We start from the raw sequence: 17,555 nt of genomic DNA on the forward strand, positions 1-17,555 counted from the left end.
GTCATACATAGGGTGGTTGACTAAATCAATATACACATTAGGAATAATGTGAGCTGAGCTTCTCTCTGATGGAGGACAGAATTATAGATGGTAAAGGGAAAAGTAGAAGAGATTTGGTGGTATTTATTTGAAATTGGAGGTATAAGTATTTATTGGTAGTTTAGATAGATTGATGTATAGATATAATAAGGAATGGAATATTTAAATAATTTGAAAGTTCTTTTGAACAAAATCAATAAAAACACTAATGGATAATTTGTGATTATTATAGTGGAAAATCCCGGTACACAGTAACTTTGTGAGGTAATCAAAATGTACATTATCAAGGACAAGACAAATTGAATTGTGTGTTACCCAATATGTTGTAATGCAAAGAACACAGTATTACTCTGTGCTACTCCTCCCAAAGAGGTAGACCTAATTCCACTGAAGAGGAAACATCACATAGACTGAATTGCAGATAAAGTCTACAAAATAACTGCCTGTAATCTCTAAATGTGATAAATTATAAAAGTCAATGAAAGACTGAAGAACTAAAGAGACCTAACAAAAGTTCATGCATGGTTCTAAACTGAATATTGTGCCAGTAAAGTTATTATTGTGGCAGCATCAAAATTTGAATGAGATTCAAAGTTGGTAGTAATGTAATGTATGAGTCTTAATTTTCTAAGGTTGGTGGTTATATTGAGGTTAAATAGGAAGATATCCTTGTTTGTAGTTAATACACACTAAAAAATGATGGTCATGGTAGGGTATTTAGACAACTTGCTCTTAAGTTTTTCAGGGAAAAAAGTGTATCCCATATTCTGCTTGCAACTTTTCTGTATACTTAACGTGTTTTCTAAATATAAATAAATCAATAACCAAATAAGTAGGTGTTAGAGATAATATTTTTCAATTAAGCACTAACAATAAGAAGTATCGAAAGTGGACCTAGACAAAGGAGAACTTCAACTGTTCAGCACAAAAGCGAATATGTTTGGGCCTAAGTAATTTTCAGTGGCCTAGGAAAATATCTAAGACCTAGAGAACAAACAAAATCATCAACTTGAAATTTAAACCACAAGATGAAAACTAATAAATGTTTCAATCAACGTATTATGTTAGCCTCATTAACTGCCACAGTTAAAATTTATAAAATTTTCATTGTGTTTGAAAGCATCTTGCAGATTCAGTTTCTCACAGTGAAATATTTCTCAGGCTTGTGAAATAATTGCTTAAAATATCAGTCAACCACGAATAAAACACATTTCCCAGTTCTTAATTATTTTTAATAATTAAGAACGAAATATTAAAATAACAAAATATTTTCAAACGTTTAGAGCAAAACATATATTTAATGTAGGATGGAGATGTATTTTAACAGATTTCATATGGCATTGAGAAGGTTCTAGAAAAGGACTTAAAAATGGTCTCCCGGTTAGAAGATAGTTTAATATACATTAATCAGTTAGTGCAATTCTTAATCAAGAAGGAAAATTCTAACACCTATCTTTGAAGAATCTGACAAAGCATAACAAAATTGGGATTTTTAGAATGAACAACCTGTTTTTTTTAAAGGACATCTCTTCCACATGTTTCAGGTGACCACCGATAAATACAACACACTTCCTTAGCTTCCTACTTCCCCATCAGCCCTCACAATTTTCAATTCCCTTTAGCCAAAGATCACCAGGAACATACTTGTGCTTGAACAGGTGGTTTTATTTTGTATTGCATCAAGAAGGAACACACCATAGGGAACCATAAGGTATCTGAGCAAGGCAGGTTAGAAAAATCTGTTTAAGAATTTGGGTTTTGATGAGGTAATTTGGAGAGGTGTCTAAGGAAACAGGGGTTTGCTTTACATTTGTTCTGTCAAAAATGGGGGCAATTCTACAATTGAATATTTTAATATACCCCATATATAGGAAGGGGAGATCAGTAAGATAATAAAGTTTCGTTGGTAAAGAAGCAGCAATCCTTCATTTTGGCTGAGAGTGGAAGATACTTGCTGTTATGTAAAGTGTTATGTAATGTGCCGAGATATTGTTTTTGATTCAGTTTATTATGATCTCAGAATGATTTCCTGATGTTCTATGAGTATTTTTTTTTTATGGTGAGCAGGAGAGAAACATCATCTAGCTGCGATCATCAGGCCCACTTGTCATAACTTTGGAGGCTAGCTGTGAGCATCACATAAGTTCCCAGATGTCAGTGGCTACTGTTTTTTACAATTTTTGGCAGGATCTTTCTGTTTCAAGAGTAAGTACTTTGCTGCACAAGCTTCCAGCCTCTTCCCTTCTCACTGCTCACCTTAATTATTACTTCTACTTTTGTTGACATTTTGGAAATAATTGTGATGCATAGTACAAGAGCATAGGTTCTGTAGGGGTTTGGTTACCTTGATTGAAGATGAAGATGTTCCTTTTTGATTTGTAAACTTGGGCAACTTATTTCACAAGCCTATACAGGTTCTTCATCTATAAAATGGAATTAATAACTTCACAATCAATATTATGCATGTAAAATGTTTACCATGTTGTCTGATAGAGTGATCATTCAATAAAACTTTTGTTATAGTCACTCTTGATGGAGACTAGTAATTATAGCCACACTAATTTCTTCATTTTGTGGCATATTTATCAATGTCCAGGTAAAACCCCTGATCTAACCTTACTTCTGTCATTCAAGAAATATGTATTAAGTTCCTATTGTTTGTTTACTGGGTTTGCAGCTTTGAACACTTAGGGACCTTACGTTCTAATGGAATAGATGGATAATAGGCAAAACAACACAACAAAATTAGACATGACAAAAAGATGTTTGTTCAATAATGAAAATAAAATAGAGTGCCTACTGTGACTGTTATAGAATGATTGGGAAATTATTTTACAAGGAAGTGAACACTTAAACAGAAGTGGGATAATTTGAAGAAACCAGCTCTATGTCTATCTGGGGAAAGAGCCTATCAGACAGAGGGAACAACTGGTGTACAGGATTTAAGGCAACAAAGAGTTCAACCGTCTCCCACAATGCTGCCATTTGGTCTTCTCCTGAGTAACAATGGAATTAGAACTAGTCACAAAGAGACTTGAACATTGGAATTGAAATCATATCAATGGCAATAATGAGATATTTACTCCATTTTAAGGTTTCATCATTTGTTGTACGTGACACCATTGATTCAGTAACAACTATTCTGAAAAAAGGTAAAATCATTACTACACACTCATTTATAACACATTCCACTCAAAGCATCAGAATATGAGGGAGACAGTAAATCTTTGAACCAATAAATTCCTACCATTTATTGGGTTCTTTTACTGTGTGCAACTCAGTGGGTAATATGCTTCACTACTATTACTTAATCCTCAGAACACAATAGGAAATAAATACACACTGTTACTATCTTTATTTATAGATGAAGAAATTGAGTCCAGAAAATTTAAATGACCCAGGGTCATACTAAGTGACAAACACTGAATACCAGGCATTGTGTGATCTCAGTCTTTGCCCTGAAAGACTGTGTGATCAAAGCAAGGTCACCCTCCCTGAGCCTCAGTGTGCCATCTGTAGAATGAGTCATTTTAAACAGACATGAAGTCTCTCCAACTTCAATGTCTATTAACATCTAAAGAATACTAATTGTTAGAATTTAACCAATAACGCTGTCTAGAAAAATTCAATAGTATTTGCTTGTGACCGTCATTTGTATAAATCAGTTATTCTCAACCTTTAGCAGTTCTCAAACTTGCGTCTGCATCAGAATAACGTGGAGGGCTTGATTCAGTAGATATGGTGTTAGACCTGAGAATTTCTATTTCTACCAAGGTCCTGCTTCATGTTTATGTTGCTGTTCTGATGAAAATAATTTGAGAAGTGCTGTTATAAATACAGGTCAAGCAAACTAGGTGAAATATTTGTGTTTCATTTTTTAAAAATGATAAATAGCATACAGATTTGCTATGTGAATGACTGGTTTGGAATTGGGATTGGAAATTTGTTTCATTTTTGGTTTTTTGAAACCACTTTATTGAGATAAAACTGACATATAAAAAGGTGTACACATTTAGTATACACACATCTTGATGAGTTTGGGGATAAGTATATACCCATCCCTATCACCACTAATAAGAACTTCAAAATTTCCTTTACCTCCTCTTATTCCTTTTATAATTATTATTGTTTTGTTTATTTTGTTTGTTTGGGTAAGAGTTAACATACCCACCTAGCAATTTTAAATATGTGATATAGTACTATGAGCTGTAGGCAGTATGATGTATCTCCAGAACTTACTTATCTTGTATAACTGAAAATTAGTACCCTTAAAACATTCCCTCTTGGCCGGGCAGTGGCTCATGCCTGTAATCTCAGCACTTTGGGAGGCCGAGGCAGGTGGATCACCTGAGGTCAGGAGTTCAAGAGCAGCCTGGCCAACATGGCAAAACCCAGTCTCTACTAAAAATGCAAAATTAGCCGGGCTTGGTGGCAGAAGCCTGTAATCCCAGCTAGTGGGAGGCTGAGGCAAGGGAAGTGCTTGAACCGGGGAGGCGGGGATTGCAGTGAGCCAAGATTGTGCCATTGCCCTCCAGCCTGGGTGACAGAGCAAGACTCCATCAAAAAAAAAAAAAAAATCACCTCTCCATTTTTCCTTCTTGGCAGCCCCTGGCAACCACTATTCTACTGCTTGTTTCCATGAATTTAACTATTTTTGATTCCACATGTAATTTAGAACATGCAGTATTTTTCTGGTTTATTTCACTTAATGTCCTCCAGGTCTATTTGTGTTGTAAATAGCAGGATTTCCTTCTTTTTTGAGACTGAATAATATTCCATTATACATGCACACCACAATTTGTATATTCATTCATCTCTTTATAGAGTCATTTGTTGTTTCCATATTCTAGCTTTTATAAATAATGCTACAGTGAGGCCCAGACAAGGTGGCTCACGCCTGTATTCCTAGCACTTTGGAAGGCTGAGGTGGGCAGATCACTTGAGGCCAGGAATTCGAGACCAGACTGGCCAACAAAATGAAGTGCCATCTCTACTCAAACTACAAAAATTAGCCTGGCGTGGTGGTGCCCACCTGTAATCCCAGCTACTTGGGAGCCTGAGGCAGGAGAATCACTTGAACCCGGGAGGTGGAGATTGCAGTGAGTCAAGATCGCACCACTGCACTCCAGCCTGGGCAACACTGTGAGACTCCAACTCAATAATAATAATAATAAGGAATAAAAATATACTACTACAATGAACATAGGAATGCCGATATGTCTTCGGGATGCTAATGTCAATTCCTTTGGTTATATATCCAGCAATGGGATTACTGGATTATATGGTAGATCTACTAATTTTGTGAGGAAGCTTCATAATGTTTTTTATAATTACTGCACCAAGTCACATTCCCACCAACAGTAAACAAGGGTTTCCTTTTCTCCCACATCCTTGTCAACATTTATTTTATAAATATATATATATATATATAGTTTCATAACAATAGCCATTGTTTTATATATAAAAGATGATGTTTTATTTATATATGTTTCATATTAAGAGGATGTTTTATTTATATATATTATATGTTTTATATATATATAAATTATATGTATAACCATCCTAACTGGCATGAGATGATATCCTTTTGTAATTTTGATTTGTGTTTCCTTGATGATTAGACATGTTGAATACTACCTTATAGACCTTAATTTTGGGGATAATGTTAATGTCTATTCAAATCCTTTGCTCATTCTTTAACTTAGTATTTTTGTTTAGTGTTGTTTTCTCCTTTTTTTTTTTTTTTTTTTTTGCTCTTCAGTTGTAAGTTATTTGTATATTTGGGGTATTAATTCCTTATCAGCTGTATGGTTTGAAAATAATTTCTTCCATTCCCTAAGTTTCCTTTTTTGTGTCACATCCAAAAAATAAAAAACATTGCCAATGTCAAGGAACATTTTTCCTATGGTTACTTCTATGAGTTTTGTGGTTTCAGTTCTAACGTTTAAGTATTTAATTCATTTTGATTTGATTTTTGTATATGGTATTAGATAAGCGTTCTTTTTTTTTCTATCTTTTTTTTTTTTGCTTGTGGCCATCCAATTTTCTTATTACCATTTATTTAAGAGATTTTTCTTTCCGCGTTGTACGTTCTCAGTACCCTTGTAAAAACTTTATGTGCGTAGGTCTTATTTATTTATTTACGGACTCTCTATTCTATTGTATTGGTCTATCTGTTTCTTTTTTAATGTTAATACCATATAATTTTGATTACTATAGCTTTGTAACATAATTTGAAGTCAGAAAAGGTGATAATATCATTGGAATACTGATGGCAATTGCACTGAATCTGGAGACTGTTTTGTGTCGTATAGAAATTTTAACAATACAAATTCTTCCAATCTCTGAACATGAAATATCTTTTTGTTAATTTGTGCCTACTTCAATTTCTTCATTGATGTTTGTAATTTTAAGTGTACACAACTTTCACCTCCCTGGTTAAATTAATGCCTAAGTATTTTAAATTTTTGATGCTATTGTAAATGAGATTGTTTTCCTGATTTTTTTCAGTTTGTTGTTTGTGTATAAAAATGCAACTAATTTTTGTATGTTGATTTTATATCTTGCAACTTTCCTCAATTTGTTTACTAGTTCTAATATTTTTTTGGAGGAATCTTTAGGTTTTCTATATATTATATTATGTCATAAACAGAGATAATTTTCCCTTCCTTCCTTCCTTCCTTCCTTCCTTCCTTCCTTCCTTCCTTCCTTTAATGCTTTTTATTTCTTTTTTTGTCTAAGTGCTAGACTTTTTGTTACAGGTCCTAATTGCTAGATAAGGTTGCCAGTACTATGCTTAATAGGAATGACAGGAGTGGGACCCTAAATTTATTACTAATCTTAGAGAAAATGCTTTCAGCTTTTTTTTTTGAGACAGAGTCTTGCTCTGTCGCCCGGGCTGGAGTGCAGTGGCCAGATCTTAGCTCACTGCAAGCTCCGCCTCCCGGGTTCACGCCATTCTCCTGCCTCAGCCTCCTGAGTAGCTGGGACTACAGGCGCCTGCCACCTCGCCCGGCTAGTGTTTTGTATTTTTTAGTAGAGACGGGGTTTCACCGTGTTAGCCAGGATGTTCTCGATCTCCTGACCTTGTGATCTGCCCGTCTCGGCCTCCCAAAGTGCTGGGATTACAGGCTTGAGCCACCGTGCCCAGCTTGCTTTCAGCTTTTGACTATTGAGTATGATGTTAGCTGTGGGCTTGTCATATATATACACAGACACACACACACACACATACACACAGACAAGGTGGTCCTGCTATGTTGCCCAGGCTTGTCTTGAATTCCTGGCCTCGAGTAATCTTCCTTTCTCAGCCTCCCAGAGGGCTACAATTACAGGCATAAGCAATCACACTCAGCCACATTTTTTCTCTACCTGAGTTAAGAGTTGTAATCATGGCCGGGCTCGGTGGCTCAAGCCTGTAATCCCAGCACTTTGGGAGGCCGAGATGGGTGGATCACGAGGTCAGGAAATCGAGATCATCCTGGCTAAAACAGTGAAACTCCGTCTCTACTAAAAAAAATACAAAAAACTAGCCGGGCGTGGTGGCGGGCGCCTGTAGTCCCAGCTACTCAGGAGGCTGAGGCAGGAGAATGGCGTGAACCCGGGAGGCGGAGCTTGCAGTGAGCTGAGATCCGGCGGCTGCACTCCAGCCTGGGCGACAGAGCGAGACTCTGTCTCAAAAAAAAAAAAAAAAAAAAAAAAGAAAGAAAAAAGAGTTGTAATCATGAATGGACATTTAATTTTGTTGAGTGCTTTTTCTGCTTCTATTTAGGTAATCATGATTTCTATACTTAATTCTGTTAATGTGGTGTGTATTTATTGATATTGATTTGCCTATGTTGAACCATCCTTATCCCACAAGTAACTCATACTTGATTATGATATGATTCTTTTCATGCACTATTGAATTTGGTATGGTAGTATTTTGTTGATGATTTTTACATCAATGTTTATTAGCAATTTTGGCATGTACTTATTTTCTTGTGGTGTCCTTATTTGGCTTTCCTGTAACAATGATACTGGTCTAATAAGATAAGTTTGAAATGTCCTCTTTTCTTTAATGTTTTGGAAGAGTTTGAGAAGGTTGGCATTAGGCTTCTATAAATATTTGGTAAAACTCCCCACTTAAGTCATCTTATTCTGGGCTTTTCTTTGCTGGGGGTTTTTGATTACTAACTTAATCTTCTTCTTTATGATAGGATGGTTCAGATTTTCTATTTCTTAATTGTTCAGTCTTTCTAGATGTGTGTTTCTAGGAATTTATCCATTTCTTCTAGGTAATTCAACTTATTGGCATATAATTATTCATAGTATCCTCTTATGATTCTTTTTATTTCTATAGTATCAATTGCAATGCCTCCTCTTTCATTTATAATTATATTTATCTAATTCTTCTGTCATTTTTCTTAGCCTAGTTAGAAGATTGTTGATTTTGTTTAATTTTTAAAGAATCTAACTCTTAATTTTGTTGATTTTTTATTGATTTCTCTATCTCTATTTTATTTGTATCTGTTCTAGTATTTATCACTTTCTTCCTTATGCACACTTTGGGCTGAGTTTGTTCTTTTTCTAGTTCCTTGAGGTATAATGGTAGATTATTTATTACAGATACTTACTTTTTTAATGTAGGCATTTATTGCTATAAAATTCCTTCAAATAATTGCATTTGCCACATTCCATAGCCTTGGTATACTTTGTTTTCATTTTTGTTTGTCTCAGGATAGTTTTTGATTCCTCCTTTGATTTCTTCCTTGACACATTGATTGGTCAGAACTCTCTTGTTTAATTTCCACATAATTGTGAGTATTTTTAAGATTACCCATGATATTGATTTCTAGTTTCATACTATCGTGCTCAGAAAAAAATACTTGATAAATTTCAATCTTATTAAATTTGTTAGAAGTTATTTTGTGTCCTAATATATAATCTATACTGGAAAATATTCCATGTGGCCCTAAGAAAAGGATTTTTTTTTGAAGTTTAATGGAATGTTCTTTATGTCTGTTAGGTTCATTTGGTCTAAAGTATAGTTCAAATTCAATGTTTTCTTATTGATTTTTCTGTCTGGATGATCTGTCCATTTTTAAAAGTGGATGACTGAAGTTCCCAACTATTATCGTATCACTTTAAATTTTTCCTTTCAAATATGTTAATTTTTTCTTTATATATGTTTATATATATATATGTTTCTTTATATATGTTTTATATATATATATGTTTTCTTTATATATGTTTACTATTGTTATATCCTTTTGAAGAGTGGACTCCTTAGTCATTATATTATGGCCTTCTTTGTCTCTTTTATTATTTTCAACTTGTAGTTTATATTGCCTGATATAAATATAGCTACTTTGTTCTCTTTTGGTTTTCATTTGCTTGGAATATCTTTTTCCATTCTTTACACTTTTAGCTTCTGTGTCTCATAGGGTAAAGTGAATTTCTTCTAGGCAGCATATAGTTGGGTTTCAATATTTAATCCATTCAGTTATCTTTTTTTATTTTTTTATTTTTTCTAGATGGAGTCTCATTCTGTCAGCAGGCTGCAGTGCAATGGCGCGATCTCAGCTTGGCTCACTGCAACCTTCACTTCCTGGGTTCAAATGATTCTCCTGCCTCAGCCTCCAGAGTAGCTGGGACTAAAGGCACATGCCCCCAAACCCAGCTAATTTTTGTATTTTTTAGTAGAGAGAGGGTTTCACCATGTTGGCCAGGATGGTCTCTATCTCTTGACCTTATAATCCATCTGCCTCAGGCTCCCAAAGTGCTGGGATTACAGGTGTGAGCCACTGCGCCCGGCCTACCTTTTCTTTTGATTGGATAATTTAATATACTTACATTTAAAGTAATTATTGATAGGTAATAGAGCCTGTATATGGCCATTTTGTTCATTGCCATTTTTCATTGTTTTCTGTTTCTTTTCTTTCTCTCTTACTGACTTCTTTTATGATTTTATGATTTTTTTTGTTGTGGTATGCTTTGATTTATTTCTTTATATTTTGTGTATCTACTTCAAGTTTTATCTATGATTACCATGAGGCTTAAATAAATGTCACTTTTTTATTTATACAAGTGTATTTTAGTCTGATGACAACAAAATTTTGATCACATACAACAGCTCTGTAACTTTACTTCCTCCCTCATGTATTATGTTATTGATGTCACAATTTACATGTTTTTATATTCATATCCATTAACACATTGTTGTTACCATAGTTGTTTTTAACACTTTTGTCTTTCAATCTTATATGAGAGTTAAAATTAAAATATAAACCATCATTAAAGCACTATAACATTATTAATTTTACTATATAGTTACCTTTACCAGTGAACTTTTAACCTTAGTATGTTTTCATGGTGCTGATTTGAGTCTTTTCATTTCAGCTTGAAGAACTCACATTAGCATTTTTTACATGCACTGGATCTAGAGATGATGAACTCCCTCTTTTTCTTTTGTCTGAAAAAGACTGTATCTTTCTCCTTTATTTCTAAGGGACAACTTCACAGTGTACAACATTCTTGGTTGGCTTTTCTTTTTCCTTTAGCACTTTGCATATATTATCCTACTCTGCTAGCCTGCAAGGTTTCTGCTGAAATCTGCTGATAATTTTATGTAGTTTCCTTTATATTTGATAAGTAACTTTTCTCTTGCTATTCTCAACATTCTCTTTGTTGTTGATCTTTAATAATTTTATTATTATGTGTCTCAGTGAAGTTCTCTTTATCTTTACCCTATTTGAAGTTCCTTAAGCATCGTGAGTGTTCATGAAGGGATGCTTATTTCCCTCTTCAGATTTGGAAGACTTTCTGTCTTATTTCTTTAAATAAGCTTTCTGTCCCTTCTTTTTCTGCTTCTTCTGGGACTCCTTCTGTGTATATCGGTTTAAGTCATTGTTTCCCATAAGTCATATAGGCTTTATTCATTCTTTTTAATTCTTTTTATATTTTTCCGTTCTGGCTAGATAATTTCAAATGATCTGTCTTTGAATTTATTGATTCTTTTTTTCTGTTTGATTGATTCTGCTCTTGCATCTCTCTATGGAACTTTTTACTTCAAACACTGAATTCTTCAATGCACAATTTCTAGGTTTAAAAATAATGATTTATATATCTTTATTGACTTTGCCATTTTGTTCATGCATTGTCCTCTTGATATTTTTAATTGCTATCTCTGTTCTTCTGGAGCACACTGAACTTCTTTATAAAGATTGTTTTGAATTATCAGGCAATTCGTAGATGTTAGTTTGTCTGGGGTAAGTCACTAGAGCTTGATTTTGTTTCTTTGGTGTTATGATACCTCCTTGTCTCTTCATGTTCCTCTAAGTCTTGCATTGCTGTTTTTGCACTTGAGGAAGCAGTTCCTTTCTCTAGTCTTTACTGACTAGCTTTGAAGAGAAAGACTTTCACCAGGCAGCCTGCCTAGAGATGTTCGTGGCCTCCAAGGCCTTTGCTGTGAGTGTTCCTGCTCCACTTGTTATATTTGAGTGGGAAAATCTTAGGATTATGTGTCTTCTCTTGATCCTACAAAGCCAGCATTGTTCTTAGACTCTCATTTATTTTTCTAGGACAGTGCCTTGAAACATTCACAGTTGTTTGCACTCTCCCAAAACCAACAGGGTAAAGCTAGCTGCTAAGATCTGTACCTGCTGTTGAGATTCATGTACTGCCTACAAAAGCTTATGTGGGCCATTAATAGAAACATATGGAGTGCCATCCATGCAGGGGTGGGTGAGCAAGTACACAGAGTGCTGGAGGCATGTGTTGACTAGTTGAGAGGGTTCCTTGGGTGAGTCATGTTGCAGGGGTTGTGGGTGGGCCACTTGAGGGAATCCAGTAGCAGGTTAGCAGGATTTGCAGCTGGTTCTCGAGAACTGCCTAATGGTTGCTATATGCTCCCTTGCCATTTCCCTGCTTTTAGCTGTCCCCAGATGATTTAGTTGTGCTGACCCGTCAGTGCTCTGGTGGGATGAAACAGAAGCAGGCCTGCTGGGTAGTGTCCCACAAGACTGGGAAAGCCTAATGCTTACTGTTCTCCCTCTTTTCCCCAGGTGAGAAATTGCAGGCTGAGGGGGCCTCTCTTGGCATTGAGCTGTGCTACTTTGGAGGAGGGGTAATGCACATAATGTGAAACTGCTCTATTATTGTCTTTAGTGTGTCTACTCATATAATTTTTTTTTTGTCTCAGTGGGATATTACACTCTGTAGCTAGACTGTGTGGCTCCCACAAGTGTACTCTTGTCTATGGTGTTTGCCAAATGTGTGTGTCTGTTGGTGGATGGGAGACGAAGCTTCCTATTCTACCCTCTTGTTAACATTATTTTCTGGAAACTTGTTTTTGTAACACCTAGAATACCCCTTCTTTTGGTGCTATTTTAAAATTTTAAATGATTTTATTACACCTTAAATGTTTGAGCAATGTTGTTTTCAGCACAAAATATGTATCCATATTTATCCTTCACCCAGTATTCAGAGTGATCTTTTTAAAAATATATGTAGGTTTTACGTAGCTGTTGTACTTTAAAATTTTTATTGGCTTCTGATTGTCTTTTGAATAGGGATATAAATTTCTTAACATGCCATATGTAGCTCGGTATATTTTGAGATGGTCACCCTTGCTCACCAAGCTTCAGCTACAAAGGACTTCCTTCAATTTGCAGAATCCTTTGTCTCCTTGCAGAGACATCTGCACAAAATCAGTTCTCTGGTTGGCCTACGAAGCTCCCTTCCTTTTCCCCCAATTCATTTTTGCCTAGCAAGTTCTTATTTATTCCCCACTAAGTGTTTTAATGTTTCTCCCTTAGAGAATGATTTCTTTTTTTTTTTGACAACAGCTCCTTGCTATCAGCAGGTTAATTTCAAAAAAAAAAAAAAAAGAGAAAGAAAGAAAAAGAAAGAAAGAAGAAAGAAAGAGAGAGAAAGAAAGAGAGAAAGAAAGAAAAAAAGAAAGAAAGAAAGAAAGAAAGAAAGAAAGAAAGAAAGAAAGAAAGAAAGAAAGAAAGAAAGAAAGAAAGAAAGAAAGAAAGAAAGAAAGAAACCGCATGCTTCCCCAAAGGATGTAAAACAGTTGTGATTAACTATCTCATTGAATTGTTTGTTTAACAGCTGGTCACTCCTCTAGTAAGCTCCTCAAGTTCCTCAAGGATAATCAACCTGTCTCCATCACTCAGTGCTGAAACCCCAGTGCCTAGCACAATTCCTGGTACACAGTTGGCACAAAAGTGTATATTTGTTGCAAGGATGAACGGATGAATGAGCGCATGAACAAAGGAACAAACTACACATTGTATGAACAAATAAAAATCCTAGAAACATTACTTTTGGGCTTAATAGAAGCTATAGGCTTCATATTATAAATATTTTTGCTATGATAATAGTTGTGGATTTACATTTTAATACTTTAGTTTGACTGGAATTTTGAATAACTTCGAGAGTTTTTGAACAATTGAGATAAGACCAGTGTCTACATATACTTGTTCTATAAATTAGAATGTTCTTTATTCTTCTCCCTGGGGTAGGGTGACATAACAAAGGCACGTTCTCTAATTCTGGCAAGGCTGTTGCATCTATAGAGACTCCTGATTAAAATTCTGTCTCTTTACTAAACAGAAAAAGATGACTCAGAACACTTGGGGATCTGAAAGCCTCCAACATGAATTTCAAATTTCTACTGTTAGAAGGCAGCAAAGCAAGTGAGATTGTAAACGGTTCCTTCTTCTGTGGACCTCCCCTATATCTTTTTGTGAACCAGTAGATGAGGACAAGGAATAATGAAAATGTTTACTTGCAGAAACATGTACATATGTGTTTCTTGTTGTTAGAGACAAAAATACATCTTAGAGAATATAGAGAGGTCTGTGCCTTAGGCAATGTCGCCTGGACATAACTAACCTAATTTTCTAGTAAATCTTGGCATCTGTAACATTTGTGATAGAATCTACAATATTCTTTTCAGATTAGTTGGATGCCACTAAACATTGCTGATTTACATTTGGTAAATAAAATGAACACAATGTGAATGTGAAAGGTCTCTGGTTACTACTGATGATTAAAAGAGTCTAAGACATTCTTGTTAAAAGGTGAAAATCAAATATCAGGAGGTGGTGTTGGCATATCTTATTACTCAAAAGGGCAAAATCTGCTTCTTTTCTCAAACTTGGCTGAGGCAGTTACCCTGATCTCATTAGAGTTAACAAAATGCCAAATACTTGAATCTGTTTGTTATTTGAGTGCTTGTATTCTTCTAGATTTCCATATAAAATGTAACCTGAGTCCAAAGCCCTATTTTCCACCTTAACACATTGTACTCTCTTCTAGCCCTTAGCTTGATCTCAGAGCAAAAGTAAGTTGCTGAAAGTGGTCATTCCTGATCACCCAAAATCAAAGAAGTTCCCCATTCACCAGTATTTCCTATTTTTCTATCTCAATAACTTTTATGTAGGGTATGTATTACAATTTCTTTATCATTTATATTTTTATTTCTTTTAAAAATATTTAGTGATAGTTCTTAAGTGTCAAAAGGGTAGAGACCATGTTCACTGTTTTTTCTTCATTTTTATTTCTGGAATTTCTAGAAGAGTACTATGCATAGAGTAAATGCTCAAGAAATATTCAATGAATGATCTGATTGAATTGTTTATTCAATAATTTTAGTATATGTTATCTAACTGAATGAATATATATCAATTATTACTCATGTTAAGCAGACAGACCACTCAGGCTTAAAGAAAATGCGTGACTTGCCAATATTTGTTCAGCTAGTGAAGAATAGAGGTAGAATTTGAACTTAGGACTTCTTTTTTCCACATCACTGTTCTAAAAGCATTTTTCTTACTGTTTCCAGTATCCTGAGAAAAAGTGAAAGGATAGGAAACTAATATTTCTGCTCTCTCTCTAGTATTTGTCCATATTATCTCACTTGCTCTTTTCTTTTTCTTCCTTCCTTCCTTCCTTCCTTCCTTCCTTCCTTCCTTCCTTCCTTCCTTCCTTCCTTCCTTCCTTCCTTCCTCTCTCTCTCTCTCCTTTCTTTTTTTTGACAGACCTTCACTCTGTTGCCCAGGCTTGAGTGCTGTGGTGTGATCTCAGCTCACTGCAACCTCCACCTCTTGGGTTCAAGCGATTCTCCTGCCTCAGCCTCCTGAGTAGCTGGGATTACAAGCACACACCACACGTCTGGCTAATTTTTGTAGTTTTAGTAGAGACGGGGTTTCATCATGTTGGTCAGGCTGGTCTGGAACTCCTGACGTTGTGATATGACTGCCTTGGCCTCCCAATTACTTGCTATTTTTAACAGTCCTGTGAGGAAGGTATTGCTTATTGCTACTGTCTTTTTCTACATACATGTCCTTTCATCTTTGCTGAGCAACACATTAGATTTTGGAGTTTTAAAGCACTCATATATATTCTATTTCTCTTTTGATAAGCTCTGGGTTTGACACTCATTTTTCTCTATTTTTTAAAAGTTAAACCATTGATTATAATATATAGTTAGACTTAAAAATATTTTTATGTGAGCAAAAGGGGCTATTAGATGGTAAATCTCCAAGGTTAAATGGTGAATTTAGCACTCGCGCATCAGTTTCCAAAGCCTAACTTTGTGTTTTTTAATAATATTATAGAACAATGTACTTTCTCCTTCTCATTAAAATTGATCTCAAAATAACCCATCAATTTCACCACATGGTTTGCTCTTATAATTTTCTTGTAGAATCTTGTGTAACCAAACTTTTTTTTTTTTTTGCAATAATTCTTAACCAGGCAGAACCTCTGTACATCATCTAGGAACAAATAAACCCACATAAACAAATTTTACCTTAGGTATTTAAATACTTGTACAATATATTTTCCCTCAGAGGACATAAAGCACTCCTTGACTGATTAAAATTTTCAAATGAGTATTTATATTCCACCATTCTTCTAATATTTATTGAATATTTATAAATTTCAAGAGAGTATACTAAGTGTTGGAAATAGAATAAGTGACATCAACACGGACCCACCCTTTAAATACAGTTAATATTCTAGAGGAAGGGCAGATGTAATTAAATTATTATGAGCACTGCAAAGAGATATAAAGGTTACCAAAATTTATATGGCAAGGAAAAGTGACCCTTCTCGGGAATCAGGACAACTTTATAAGCTATTCATTGCATACATCTGGGGGTGGGGGAGAAAATGGAAATTGGAAGAAGAAGGGAGTTGTCAAGGTGACATGATGATTCTGGCTTGCAAAACTGAATACAGATGGTGGTACCACTTACTTAACTGGGTAACACTGGAAGAATGCCAGGTTAGTAATAAAACAGAGATGATCACAAGAGGAGACATGTACATGTTGAGTTTGGGATGTAGATATCTCCAGAAGTCCTGGAGATGTATAATCTAGAGCTAAAGAGGTGGCCTGGGATATGTAAATATAGAGGTATTCAATATTAGGTGATGAATGATGAAGAACGCACCTAAGGACAGAACACTAAGTAACTAAATTAGAAGTCTTAAGACTAATCTTTGAGGAACTCTAGTATCTAAAATCCAGATGGAGGCAAAGGATCCAGGAAAAGAGATTGAAATATATAGACAGAGAGGTGGGAGGATCAACATGAAAAGATGGCATTATGAAGCCAGAGGAATAAGTACTGAGAGGTCAAGAAAATGGAAAATAAAATATGATGAAGTGTTCCTTAGTGATCTTATCTATGGACATTGTGGCTTATTGACAGGAGATAAAAGCCAAGTTGCAATAGGTTGATGAGTGAGTGGCAAGTAAAGGAAACAAGAAGATGCAGAGACTCTAGAGTTCCAGAATTCAAATGGAGCAGCTGGCTTTAGATAGGAGGAAAGACATTTCCTTTTTTACTGAAGGAAAAGCTGAGGAGAGATTTGATACATTTTCAATAATTTGTAAATGTGGCAGCAAAAAGTAAGGGATATTTCTGTTTGATGGCTTCTATTTTCTCTGTACAAGAATATGTGGTATTCTAAGAGTGATGGGGCATTATCCTTTAGCTATTGCTGAGTAACAAACAAACAACCTCAAATCTTAGGGGCTTAAATTGGCAGCCACTTGTTATTTCTCATGAATTTGTGGATGGTAAGGCAGTTCAGTGTATCTGGACTACGTTCCACTGATTTGGGCTGGGCTTGCTGCCTGTAGTCAACATCCAGGTGAACTATGAGCTGATTGACCTAGAATGACTTCAGCTGAGACCATGCACTTCCCCTCCAAGTTGCCTATGGTCCTACAGCAAGTTGAATAAGACTTGTTCTAATACTAGTGGCAGTATTCCAGGAAAGAAAACAGTTATGGACTGAATGTTTGTGTCACCCCTAATTTCATGTATCAAAGGCCCCAACCATCAATGTGACTGTATTGAGAGACAAAACTTTTAAGGAAGTTACTAAGATTAAAAGAGATCATCAGCATGGGCTTTGATCAGACAGAATTTACATCTTTAGAAGAAGAGATACCAGAGAGCTATCTGTTTCTCTCATTCTCTCTGTTATGTGAGGACATCGTGAGACGG

General features: G+C 35.3%; 1 long non-coding RNA gene across 1 annotated transcript; it reads left to right on the plus strand.

Moving 5' to 3' along the window:
* Positions 1–12,083: 12,083 nt before the first annotated feature.
* LOC126955945 (uncharacterized) lies at positions 12,084–12,957 on the plus strand. Its single transcript, XR_007726199.1, has 2 exons — positions 12,084–12,145; positions 12,867–12,957. It is a non-coding gene; the product is annotated as an uncharacterized LOC126955945 (long non-coding RNA).
* The last annotated feature ends 4,598 nt before the right edge of the window (positions 12,958–17,555 follow it).

The sequence above is a fragment of the Macaca thibetana genome, chromosome 6 (assembly GCF_024542745.1).
Source record: "Macaca thibetana thibetana isolate TM-01 chromosome 6, ASM2454274v1, whole genome shotgun sequence".
NCBI classification, from domain to species: Eukaryota; Metazoa; Chordata; class Mammalia; order Primates; family Cercopithecidae; genus Macaca; species Macaca thibetana.